This window comes from Neophocaena asiaeorientalis, unplaced genomic scaffold (genome assembly GCF_003031525.2).
Source record: "Neophocaena asiaeorientalis asiaeorientalis breed wild unplaced genomic scaffold, Neophocaena_asiaeorientalis_V1.1 scaffold92, whole genome shotgun sequence".
NCBI classification, from domain to species: Eukaryota; Metazoa; Chordata; class Mammalia; order Artiodactyla; family Phocoenidae; genus Neophocaena; species Neophocaena asiaeorientalis.
Window position 1 is genome coordinate 2704811 of NW_020174057.1, and position 13783 is coordinate 2718593.

The 13783-nt window shown below is 38.2% G+C and overlaps 1 protein-coding gene across 2 annotated transcripts in view; it reads left to right on the top strand.

Moving 5' to 3' along the window:
• The first annotated feature begins 202 nt into the window (after positions 1-202).
• The window catches only part of CEP83 (centrosomal protein 83), a 110385-nt gene continuing 96804 nt past the window's right edge, over positions 203-13783 (top strand). For both annotated transcript variants that reach the window (XM_024754391.1, XM_024754390.1), the window contains exon 1: positions 203-668. The gene's annotated coding sequence lies outside the window, so the exon portion shown is untranslated. The remainder of the gene's footprint in view (positions 669-13783) is intronic.

Below are 13783 nucleotides of genomic sequence, written 5' to 3' on the forward strand. Positions count from 1 at the left end.
TGCGTTCCCTTCGGCTCTAGGGATCTCCGCGGCCCCAAGAGGCCTCTCGGAGCGCCAACCCGGCCCCGCCTTTCCCACTATGGTTGGCCACTATCCCAGCCTCGGCTCGCTCGCCGCCTCCCTCTTAACTGCCTCTGCCCGGCGTCCGCGGCGTCGGTGACGTCGACGTGGGGGCGGGACTTCCTGCTTCGCGCGCCCTTAGGTCTCGGGACTCAGCCCGCTCTGCGGGATTTGAAGGGTGGCGGGCGGCGGACTCTGGGTGGTTTCCTAGTCGGACTTTGGCTCCGGCGCCGCACCCCAGAGAAGGCCAGTCCACCGAGGAGGAGCGGGGTTTTTCTCCATTGCCGCCGCTGCCCTTTTCGCCTTCGGAGCTCTCTCGGGATAACCCACATTTCCAGGGTTCAGGAGCCCGAGGGGCGCGCTTGGCCCTCCGGCTCCTGCTCTTCAGCCTGCGCCGCGAGCGGCCGCCGAGACCTCGCCAGGCGTGACGGGCTGGGCCTGCACCCCGCGTGCGGGACCGTCTCCCGTGGCCCCAGTGCCCCGGCGGGAAGAGTGCCGTAGGCGCCCGTGGCTGGAGCAGTGGAGGTGTCCACCTGGCGAGTGCGGCCGGACCACCGGTCACTGTTAAGTTTTCTGTGCGCACGGTGCAAGGTCCGAGTGTGAGTCTGGTACGTAACGCTGTCTTGTCCGTGGTTTGGAATGCTCATGGCTTTTTTCTTTACAACTTGCCCTTGAATTCTTCTTTTATTTTTCCCGTAAAGCAAGTGGAGCGGGTGTTAGAAAAGTAGGCTGGGAGAATGTTCTGTAGCCGATTAAATGCACGTGAAACTCTGTGGGGCTTTTTGATGAACTCCAGTGGTGCTTGCGTAGCCTTAGTTTAAAAGCTGGCTAAACGTGTGGTACCTCCAGTTTCATTTGTGAAAAAAAATAAGCTGCCATTTTCGTTGACCCTGAAGACAATTCTAACAGTGATGTTGGCTGTCATTACAAAGATAACGTTAGAATATGTGAATGCATGCTGGGTTCTCATGGACGTTTTGATGTATCCTTAGTGTCCAACTTTGGCCAAAAAAAATGGGTACTTAGCTCTTAAAAATAACCATTGTCAAGTATTTTAAAAGCCTTTGGTCACATTAGTTGTAACGATGAAACTATTTCAGTAAAATCTCCAAGATGTCTAGGATAACAAGAAACTTGTCCTTAGTTTCTCATATCAGTAGTATATAGTTCATAATGTTTTCAGACTATGAGCATAAAATACTTGAGTAGATCTAAAACTGAGTGGGTTGTTAAAGCACAGCTTTTGTTACCAAGCAACATCTCTGTAAACAAGTCTGATATTCAACTAGAATATAATTAAATGTATCTATCCTACAATTTTCCGGATTCAGAGTTCTCTAAGTTCATAGTTTAGCCTGTAGGTGGTTATAGTTCATACTCACCTTTTGTACTGAGCTGTGATTTCAAACGCATTTTGTTTAGGATTATTAGAATGCTTTACATTTTGGAGTCGTATAGGACTCTACAGAGAGTTAAAAATGGATTTGAGTTACCCTTTGGTTTTTGGGGGCATAGTATGTCAGGTGTTCCCCTTCCTTTGAGTATTTTCTAACCAGGTGAAGTGTGGTTATATTTAGGAATTGTATCAGCTAGTAGGGTAATACCAATTTAGGGTAACATAGAGCATTGAGAGAACACTTATTGCTCACAGGTGGTTTTTTTTTTTTTTTTTTTTTTTTTTTTTTGCTTGGACCTCTCCCTGTTGTGGCCTCTTCCGTTGCGGAGCGCAGGCTCAGCGGCCATGGCTCACGGGCCCAGCCGCTCCGCGGCACGTGGGATCTTCCCGGACCGGGGCACGAACCTGTGTCCCCTGCATAAGCAGGCGGACTCTCAACCACTGCGCCACCAGGGAAGCCCTCACAGGTGGTTTTTAAACCTTGGTTTAGCCAGTAATCTCACTCTTACTCCACTCATTGAACCCTTAATGATATAATTTGTATGGTAAGTAAAGGCATACCTTGGAGATATTGTGGGTTTGGTTCCAGAAGACTGCAGTAAAGCGAGTCACATGAATTTTTTGTTTTTGCTTTCCAGTGCATATAAAAGTTATGTTTACACTATACTGTAGTCTATTAAGTGTGCAACGTGCATTGTGTCTAAAAAATGTACATACCATGGGGGTTAGTTTTTAGTACATACCTGGTAGTTAGTTTTTAGACCACTTTTTTGTGATATTTTGAATGCAGTAACCTTTCAAGTATGTAAGAAAGTAGGTGAGAACATTTGAGACACCGTGAGACTGAATGACTTCTTTGAAATCAAACTATTAGTAATGGGAATCGGAACTTGAAGTTTTATATTCTTTACATCATGCCCTGACTGTATTTCAAAAATCCGTAGATTTTGTTTTAGTCCTTTCCCTCTTTTTCCTGCATGCTGATGTTGAAGTAATGAAATATTCAAGAATGGGAAAGACAAGCAAAGAAGAAAAATCAGGAATGATTCATGCACGTTGTGTGATAAAATCCTTAGTAATCAGAAGTCAGCATTTTGTCATGAGAAGTCCTAATTCAAGAAGCTTAGAAGAATGAAATCTTAACAGATTAGTGAATGGTCAGAATTTTGTGTGTGTGTGTGTGTGTGTGTGTTTTCTAGGTACTCTCTCTGCCTAAAGAAAATGAGTTTTATTTTAACTTTGTCATACATCATGTATTAGGTTCAGCAAGTAATTTTCTCAAGTTGTCTAATCTGTGTGTACTTTTAGGGAATGTTTATATGTATCTGTGTAAAAATTTTCCAGAAGTGCTCTTTCCTGCTGACTGAAGTTCACATTTCTTAATCTGAACTCTTCAGAATCTCATCATACTCTGCCTTTTCAAGTTTATGTTCTTTATAGAAAAGCGATACTCTGACCAGACTGGTTTCTTCACCATCCTCTAAACCTACTGTGTGCTTTCTGCTTTCCTTACCAGTCTTCATGTCACTGCCTGATTTCTTTCCTTCTTTCCTAAAATCTGAATTGTACCCTTTCTATAAAGTTCAACTCTGCAGGGGAGGAAAAATTCTCTACCCTGTTAGGGTCTGTGGCTGGGCCTAAGAATTAAATTGACATAGATTAACAGGAGAAAAGCATACAAGTTTAAACAATTTTTTACATGTACATGCAGAATGAAGACCAGAGCAGAAAGCTTTTACAGGTCTTCCTCGACTTACAGTGGGGTTACCTCCCCTATCATAAGTTGATGGGTTTAATATACCTAACCTACCCAATCTACTCAACATCATAGCTTAGTCTAGCCTACCTTAAACACGCTCAGAGCACCTATATCAGCCTACAGTTGGGCAAAATCATCTAACCTACAGCCTATTTTATAATAAAGTGTTGATTATCTCATGTTACTTATTGAATACTGTACTGAAAGTGAAAAACAGAATGGTTGTATAGGTCCAGAGTAGTTGTAAGTGTATCGGTTGTTTACCCTCTTGATTGCTGGGAGCTGCAGCTCGCTGCTCCTGCTGCCACCCAGAATCATGAGAGAGCATTGTACTGCATATCGCTAGGCTGGGGAAAGATCAAAATTAAAAATTTGAAGTATGGTTTCTACTGAATGTGAATTGCTTTCGCACTATTGTGAAGTCGAAAAACTCCTAAGCTGGGGACAGTCTATATCTTTTAGACAAAGAACAAGTTTGTGAAACATTGACAAGACAGAGTTTTGGGCTAGGAGGAGTAAATTGTAGAGAAATGACTAGGAGATAAGGGTTAGTTTAACAAGTTTGTACACATTTCTCGGCTTTGATTCCCCATCTCTGGCGATAAGAATGTCTTTCGTCCTGGTACAGGGCTGGCACCTTTCACATGGGAGTTTTATCTCCTGCTTTCTGGAAGAAAAAGGAGGGTCAGAGTGCTCCTCTTGTATCTGCTGTTTCTCAAGTGCCTTTAACTACATCAGTATACCAAAGCGGCAGATTTGGGGGTAACATGTCCTAAACTCCACCTCTGAAATCCTGTAGAGTGTATTTGTCAGTCCTACCATTTGATGCTTTATATTGTATTGTTTTATCATTTCTATGTATGTCTTATCTTGCTAACTAGATTATAAGCTTTTTAGGCACAGGAAATCAGATCTCAGTGAGCTGTATCTTTAATCTCTTCCAAATAGAAGTTGCTGAATGAATGTTTATTAGAGATAAGGAATGTATATTTCTACTTTTTTCCTTCCTCCCATAGTGTAGTGCAACTAAAAGAAAATCTTTTGAGAGTAACTGAGGGAGGAAGGGCAACTGTCAACCGTAAGAAAGGGGATTAAAGAGGCGGGATTCACTGGAATTAGAGGTAAAGTTTCTGTTACTAGAAAGTGTGAATAGTTGAGAATTTCCCATGACCATGTCAGCAATAAGGACTCCCTCAGGAATGCTAGCACTGTTCCCTAGTGGGCTTGGGAGTTTGGTCAGTTTCCTGGTTCTTCCTTAGTAGAATCTGGGTTTAAAAAAAATACTTCCCCCACCCTTTCCTTTCTTTCCTCCTCCCTGTCTCCTTCCATTCCTCTCTTCCTATTTCCCCATTTTGCCCTTTTCCATTTTACCTAGTAAAGACTTAATTTATGAAATTATATCAGTACTTTTATTTGGCCCTCATAAATTAGCAGTTCTCTTAAGTTTTATATTTTTCTGTCAGGAATGCCTCTCTGGGTCATGGAAGGATCACAGACTCTGTAGTCTAGCACTATTTTTTTTTTTAAGTTTGAGATATAATCCAGGAAGAAAGAAATTAAAGTCATGAAGTGTCCAGTTATTTGTTTTCTGTATATTGTAACTTCAAATCACTTTTGGATTAAAATTCATGGAATTAGAAGGAACCTAAACCTAACCATTCTCTTCTGGAAAGTGCTTATCACTCCCCAAATATGTCCTTAAATAAATTCTAGGTAATTTTTATAGTCTTGTTGTAAATCCTGTATCTGATGCTTATGACAAACAGTTACTTCAGTTAAAGGTATAAAAAAGTTGAGTCTCAGAGTACATTTATAAATCTTGGTTCGATTCAGTTGTTTCCTAGTGAGCTGGCTGTCTCAGCTTCTGAGTTGTTGTGCAGTATAGCATAGCAACCATTGGCAACAGTAGCATTGGACTCCAGGGATTTTCCCCATGAAGTTGCAGCGTGTATCTCTAGTGTTCACATTCAGTCTGTCTTTCTCAACTGAATCACATTAAGGCAGACATTTGAGGTATTGTTAAACTGAAATTGTGTATGCTATAATTAAGTATATATTTTTTGAGTACTGACAAATTATAACTTTCATGTTTTCCTCCTAGAGATGCATGATAAATATATATTGAATTATGGTGTGTGAAGGACATGTGAAAAGACTGGTTCAATTAAAGATTAGTCTATTCTGGACAGAAAAACTGTTAAGTAATAATTAACATCAGAGTTCTACACAACTGATACAGCCAGCCAGAGCTGGAGTGGATGAATTTGAAATGGTTCTTCTCTAGATAACATTTTTATATTACTTCTGGAGGTTCATAGAGAGCATAGATTAATAAGCATGAATTAATAGGCACCATGATTTTATGGGAAGAGAATTATGACTCAGGTGACCATGGCTTGACTAAGTTAGTTACTTAACCTTTCTTGGCCTATTTTCCCATTTCAAAAAATAAATTCCTGAAGATTTCTTTCAGAAACTGTATCCTTCCAATTTAAAGCAAATTTTATTTCTTCTATTCATTGGTTTAGTCAATGTTTGAGTGCCCATTATGTGTCTTGCACTATGCTAGGTACCAGATTGTGAATAAGACATAGTGCCAAGTCTCAAGCAGCGTGTTTGGTAGGAGAAATGGATTAAGTCATTATTTGTAATATAACCTGGGCAGTGCTATAAAAGATAAATAAGGGTGTGTTCTGGGGGCATGTAGGGAGGACATCTGACTTAGAACTGCAGACATGATACATTATGACTGAGGAATGCCTCATTAGAATTATGTAAGGGTAATTTGAGAGTGTACAGAAAAGTATTCAACCTGGCCTGGAGGGAGTTAATCTATCAAGGAAAACTGGGGAGTTTCTCTGAATTGGAGAGACAGAGTCAGAAGTCGTCAGCCGTAGTGGTATTTAAGATCCTGGGTGTAGACAAGAGCTGGTGAACATCAACATGTAATAAGGAGGTGGAGAAAGAGAATAGGGAGGAAAACCAGAGAAGGGTAGAGTTTTGGAAGCCAAGGGAGGAATGAATATCACATTTAGTATACTGATTAAGTGAAAGTTGCTAGTCAAGAAACATTGTGTAGCACTATAAATGTAAACCCATCTTTGCAAAGATGCTTTCTACAAAGATCTGAACTTGCAAATGGGGATGGCTTAAGTCTTTGGTTAGCATCATAACATAGAGGAAGAAGTATATGTTTTGGAGCCTGAATCCTGAGATTGAAGATTAAAATCTTGGCTCCACCACTTAACTAGCTGCTTGGCTTTTTGGAAAAATTACTTAATTTTAGGGTCCTCAATGTCTTCATATGTAAAATGATACTTTTTTTTTCCCACATGAGTCATATGGATTAAAAGATACATGTTGTAATACCTGACTCAATTACAGTGGGCACTTGTTAAATGTTAATTTTTATCCATTCCACTGTTACAGACTCTTCTAAACACCTTTCTTTTTTGCCTCTTCTCCCCACCCCTGTACCCCTCATCATAATCTTTTATCCTTCAAGATCCACCCGAATTCCTGCCTTTTCCTTGATGCCTTTCTATACAGATGATAATTCCAAATTTTCTATAATGAAATGAACATATTCTTGTATCCCTCAGAACTTTCATATCCTTTTATTTTTAACCTTAAGGAAATTTTATTGACTCATGTATAAGAAGTCTGCAGATAGGTGGTTCTAGGATTATCAAATCAGTGGCTCAGTGACATCATTAAGAACCTGGATTCTTTCTGTTTGCTTGGCTGTTTGAACTTCGGCTTGATTACAGCAGTCCAATCATCACATTTTCTAAAGTTCAGAAGAGATAACTTTTCTACCCAATTGTGAGCATACAATTCAGTGATCTTTAGTACATTTATAGAGTTATACAGCCATCATCACAAGACAGTTTCAGAACATTTTCATTAAACCTCCCCAGTTTCTCCCAAGCATGTTTGCAGTCAATCCACCTCCCAACCTAGTCCCAGCAAACCATTTAGCTGCTTTCTGTCTCTATACATTTGTCTTTTCTGGACATTTCATGTAAATGGAATAAAAAATATGTATACTAGTCTTTTGCATCTGGCTTCTTTCAGTTAATATTTTTGAGGTTCATCTGTGTAGCATGTATCAGTCTTTTGTTCTTTTTTATTGCTGAATAGTATTCTCTTGTATAGATATGTCACATTTTATTTATCCATTTATCAGTTGATGGACATTTTGGATTGTTTCCACTTTTTGGCTATTATGAATAATGCTGCCATGAAGATTTGCATAAGTGTTTGTGTGAACATATATTTTCATTTCTCTTGGGTAGATTCCTTGGAGTGGAATTGCCGAGTCATATGGTAAGTTGTAGGGTATATTTGGTCTTTGTCCCTGATTGCTGACACAGAGCTTCTAAAACCCTTGGAATTTGTTGAGTGATAAGGAATATCTTTTGTTATTCATAATGAGCCCCTTTGGATCACACCTAAGTTTATGCAAATGTGGTGATTTAGAAGGGATCCCTAGATCACCTCAGAAGGGACAGGTCACCAGAAAGACCAAGTAATGAGATGGCTGGAATTTTCAACCTTACCCACTAACCTCTGGGAAAAAGGAATGGAGACTACTATAAAAACTCTTGAACAGTGCAATTCCAAGAGCTTCTGAATTGATGAATACATCCTTTGGATCACACCTAAGTTTATGCAAATGTGATTTAGAAGGGATCCCTAGATCACCTCAGAAGGGACAGGTCACCAGAAAGACCAAGTAATGAGATGGCTGGAATTTTCAACCTTACCCACTAACCTCTGGGAAAAAGGAATGGAGACTACTATAAAAACTCTTGAACAGTGCAATTCCAAGAGCTTCTGAATTGATGAATACTGGTGTTGAAAGAGTGGCATTCCCAGAGGGCAGAAGCTCTGTGCCTCTTTCCCCATACCTTGCACCATGCAACCCTTACATTAGGCTGCTCCTGAGTTGTATCCTTTATAACAAAGCAGTAATAGTAAGTAAAGTGTTTTGAGTTCTGTGAGCCGTTTTAGCAAATTATAAAACCTGAGGAGAGGGTTGTGGAACCCCTGACTTACAGCTGGTTGGTCAGAAGTGTAGGTGGCAACCCGGGACTTGTGTCTGAAATGGGAGCAGTCTTGTGAAACTGAGCCCTTAAACTGTGGGGTCTGCAATACTTCTGGGTAGTGTCAGAACTGAATTAAATTGAATGACTACTGGGGACTTCCCTGGTGGTCTAGTGGGTAAGACTCTGTGCTCCCAGTGCAGGGGGCCTGGGTTCGATCCCTGATCGGGGAACTAGATCCCACATGCGTGCCGCAACTAAGAAGTCCGCATGCCGCAACTGAAACATGCCGCGACGAAGATCCCATGTGCTGCAGCTAAGACCCAGTGCAGCCAAATTAAATAAATATTAAAAAAAAAAAAAAAATTTCGGACGCTCAAGTTGGAGAATTAGTTGATGTGAGGAAAACTCTACAGAAGTGTTCTAACAACAGTTCAGAATTCGTTTTTAATCTTTTAAGAAACTGCCCAATTGTTTTCGAAAGTGACCAATTACATTCCAATCAAAAATGTACAAGGGTTCCAGTTTCTCCACAGTCTCATCAGCACGTGGTATCATCTGCCTTTTTGATTATAGCCCTTCCACTGGGTGACTAGTAGAGTCTTGTGATTTTAATTTACATTTCCCTAAATACAAATGATGTTGAGTTGTTCATGTGCTTATTAGCCATTTATTAAGTCTTCTTTGGTGGAACATCTATTCAAGTCGCTTGCCCATTTTTTTAGCTGTTTTTTTTTCTCTTATTGAGTTGTAGAAGTTTTTAATATATTCCTGATAAAGGTCTTTTATCAGAGATTTACAAAGATTTTCTGCCAGTTTGTGGCTTGTTTTTTTTTTTATTCTTAATGGTGTCCTTGAAGTGCAAAGTTTTCAATGAAGTTTAATTTATCATTTTTTAGTTTTATGGCTTATACTTTTGATTTTGTGTTTCAGAACTTTTTGCCTAACTCAGGGTCACAAAGATTTCTCCTGTTTTTATTAAAATTAGTCTTTTCTTTTTTAAAATTTATTTACTTATTTATTTATGGCTGTGTTGGGTCTTCGTTTCTGTGCGAGGGCTGTCTCTAGTTGTGGCAGGCTGGGGCCACTCTTCATCGCGGTGTGTGGGCCTCTCACTATCGCGGCCTCTCTTGTCGCGGAGCGCAGGCTCCGTAATTGTGGCTCACGGGCCCAGTCGCTCCGCGGCATGTGGGATCCTCCCAGACCAGGGCTCGAACCCGTGTCCGCTGCATTGGCAGGCAGATTCTCAACCACTGTGCCACCAGGGAAGCCCGGTTTGTTTGTTTTTTTTAGCTCCTTCATTTAGATTTAGGATCCATATTGAAATAAATTTTGTGTATGGTATAAGATAAGGTCTAAGTTCTTTTTTATTTTCATGCCACGTGGATGCCAACTTGTCCTAGCACTATTTGTTAAAACGGCTATTCTTTTCCGCCTTGGATTGTATTGGTACCTTGGCAAAAAATCAGTTGCTTATAACTTGAGTTTATTGCTAGTCTTAATTATGTTCTATGTATACTCCTGTACTTCAGTACCACAGTCTAGATTCCTGTAGTGTTATATACTAAGTTTCAAAATGGGTAGTGTAAATCCCCTAACTCTTTCAAAAGTGATTCTAGATCCTTTCTATTTACATATGAAATTTAGGATCAGCTTGTCAATTTCTACCAAAAAAATTAGCTGTGATTTGATAGAATTTGAATTGAATCTATAGATCAATGTGGGAAGAATTGGTAACTTAAAATTGGGTCTTCCAATTCATGAACGTGTAATGTCTCCCAATTATTTAGATCTTAATTTCTCTCAATGCTGTTTTAAAATTTTCTGTATATGTCTTGTACTTATATTAAATTTATTGCTAAGAATTTGATAGTTTTTGATTCTAATGAGAATGGAGTTTTTGTAGTTTGATTTTTAGATTGTTCATTGCTAGTACCTAAAAATACAATCAACTTTTTTTTTTTTTTTTACAATCAACTTTTATATATTGTTTCTACATAGGTGATCATGTCTGTGAATAAATCATTTCTACTTTCTTTCCAATCTGAATGTTACTACATTTTGTCATTTATTTTTGCCTTATCTTATGGGCTAGACTCTCCAGTGAGAGATGAATAGAAGTGTTGAGAGTGCTCCTGGTCTTGGGGGAAAGGTACACAGATTTTCACTATTAAGTGTGATGTTACCTGTACATTTTCTGTAGATTTCTCTTTATTAGGTTGAGGAAGTTTCCTTCTGTTCATAATTTGTTGAGAGTTTTTAGGCATGAATGGGTGTTGGATTTTGTCAGATTTTCCTCTGCACCCAATGAGATGATCATATGGTTTTTATCCTTTATCCTGTTAATATGGTATATTACATTAATTGACTTTCAGAGCTTAAGCCCATATTCCCAGGATCAGTTTCATTTACTCATGCTATATAATCTTTTATATATTGCTGAGTTTAGTTTTCCTAAATTTTGTTAAGAAATTCTGTTTCTATGTTCATGAAGGATTTTAGTCTGTTGGTTTCATTTCTCATGATGCCTTTGTCTAGCTTTGGTATCAGGGCAACATTGGCCTCATAGAAGGTGTTGCATGGCGTTTCCCCTTTTATTTTTTTTGAAGTAGTTTCCAAAGGATTGCTATTACTTCTGTAATTATTTGATGGCATTTATCAGTGAAACTGTGGGAACCTGGGCTTTTCTTTGTGGCAAGACTTTAAATCACGAATTTGGTTTCCTCACTTGTTATATTTCTATTCAGATTTTCTTTATTTTATTTTTTTTTGAGTTTTGATACTTTTGTTTCCAGGAATTAGTCCAGTTTATATCATATAAATTGTCTAAGTTGTTGTTGATATAAAGTTCATATTTTTAAAAAGTCCTTTAAATTACTGTAAGGTTGGTAATGATGTTCCCTCTTTCATTCTTTATTTTGGCAATTTATATCTCTTCTGTTATTTTCTTGGTGAATCTAGCTGTCACCTTTGCTTATCTTTTCAAAGAATCAACCTTTTATTTCATTAATTTTTTTTTTTTTCCCCTGTTTCATTGATTTCCACTCTGATATTTCTTTTTTTCTTTCTTCTCCTTGCTTTGGGCTTAGTGTGCTGTTTTTTCCCTCCTAGTTTTCTAAGGTGGAAACCTAGACTATTGAAACCTTTCTTCTTTCCTGATATGTGTTTAAAGCTGTAAATTTCCCTCTAGGCACTGCTTTAACCGCATTTTGTACATTTTGATATGCTGTTTTTTGTTTTACTTCAATTCAAAATATATTTTGAAAATTTTTCTTGTAATTTCTTTGATCCATGGGTACTTAGAAGTATGTTGTTGAATTTACCAATATTTGGGAGTGTTCCCAGATATCTTTCTATTGTGGATCTCTAAATCCATCATGATCAGATAACTTACTTTAATGATTTTATTTTTTTTAATTTATTGAGACTTATGGCCCAACATTTAGTGTATGATGGAGTGTGTTCCATGTGTGTTTGAAAAGAATGTGAATTCTGCAGTCTTTGGGTAGAGTGTTCTATCAGTTATCTTAATTGTGCCATTCTAATTCCTCTGTTGATTTCTTTTACTATATTATGTTATTTTCATTGTGGTTGCTTTAGGGATTATAATATGTGTTTTAACTTATTACAGTCTTCTTCAGAATAGTACTAAATTAATTCTGGTAAATTATAGAAACTTTGCTCTGGTATAGGTCTTTTTATCTCTTCCTTTTTTTTTTTTTTGGCCCACACTGTGGCATGTGGAACTTCCCCAACCAGGGACTGAACCCACGCCCCCTACAGTGGAAGCACAGAGTGTTAACCACTGGACCACCAGGGAAGTCCTTCTTCTTCCTTTTTTATGCATGCATATTAAAAACCCAACAACACAGTATTTTAATTAATGCTAATTTGCTAATTAATTTAATTATTTGTTTAAAAGAAATGAGAGCAATTATATTTTTAGAGGTTTTTTATTTTTTTTTTGCATTTACCTATATAATTACAATTTCCAGCATGTTTTATTTCTTTTAAAATAAAAGTGGATTTGTTACTTTCTGGTGATTTTTTTTTTCAGCCAGAAAATCTTCCTTAAGTATTTCACATCAGGCATTTCTGACAGCAACAAGTTCTCTCAGTCTTTACCTGGAAATATCTTTAATTCACCATCATTTTTGAAGAACTATTTTGTTGAATATAGAATTTTTATTTGAAAGCTTTTTTGTTTGTTTGTTTTAAATTCCATTTTTCCCTCCACGGACTCATTGTTTCTGATGGGATGCCACCTGTTAATCATATTATTATTCTCTTATATCTGATGAGTCATTTTTCTCTTGCTCCTTTTAAGATTTTTTCTTTATCTTTGTCTGTTAGCCTTTTGACTGTGGTGTGTCTTAGTGTTGATCTCTGTGTTGGGTTTTCTGGGCTTCTTGGATAGATAAATTAATATTTTAAATTTGGGATGTATTCAGCCATTAATTTTCCAAGGTCTTTTATGCGTTTGTGCCTCTTTTTTCTTCTTCTGGAACTCTCATTACATGTATGTTGATACACTTTGTATTGTCTTTCAGATCTCTGAAGTTCAATTCATTTCTCTTCAATCTCTTTTTTTTTTCCTCTGTTCTTGAGGGTGGATACTTTCTCCTAATCTATCTTCAGGTTCATTGCTTCTGCCTTCTGTCATCTCAGGTCTACTGTTGAACCCCGCCTAAGTTTTTATTTCAATAATTATACTTTTCAACTTCAGAATCTCCATTTAAAAAAACTGTTTCTGTCTCCTCTTTGAGATTTTCAGTCCTGAGTCATTGTCATTATACTTTCATTGAATTCTTTAAATATGATTTCCTTTAGTTCTTTGAACATACTTATTATAGTTTCTTTGAACTTTTTGTCTGCCAAATCTAATATTTGGGAATACCCAGGGACAGCTTCTATTTGCTGTTTTCCTTCCTGGGAATGGGTCATACTGTTTTTTTGTTTTTGCTTATAATTTTTTTTGAATACTGGGCTTTTTTTTCTTTTGGCCACACTGCATGGCTTGTGGGATCTTAGTTCCCTGACCAGGGATTGAACCCAGGCCCTTGGCAGTAAGAGTGTAGGGTCCTAACCACTGTACCACCAGGGAATTCCCTCCTGGACATTTTAGATAATAGTTTGAAGCAACTCTGTGTTTTGACCTTTCTCTCAAAGGTTGATGTTTTTTTCTGTTCATTTGTTTAGTAACTTGTCTGGTCTAAATTTGTGAAGTCTTTTCCCCCTACATTGTGTGGTTCCTGATGTCTCTGCTGTTTTATTTCTTTATTTTTAAACCTGGCTTACTATTTCTGCATAACTTAGTGTTCAGCCAAGGACTGGGCAGAGGTTGTGTTCAAACAGCTTGGACTAATATGGCCAGCACTAGTACTAATATGGCTAATATTGCTGATGGATCTGTGTGGGCTGGGCATTGTATTCAAACACAGGTCATGTTCATGTCTGCCCTGGATTTTACTTTCCACCAACCTCTCTTGCATCTCTTCTGTGCATGTGCTCTGTTGGCTA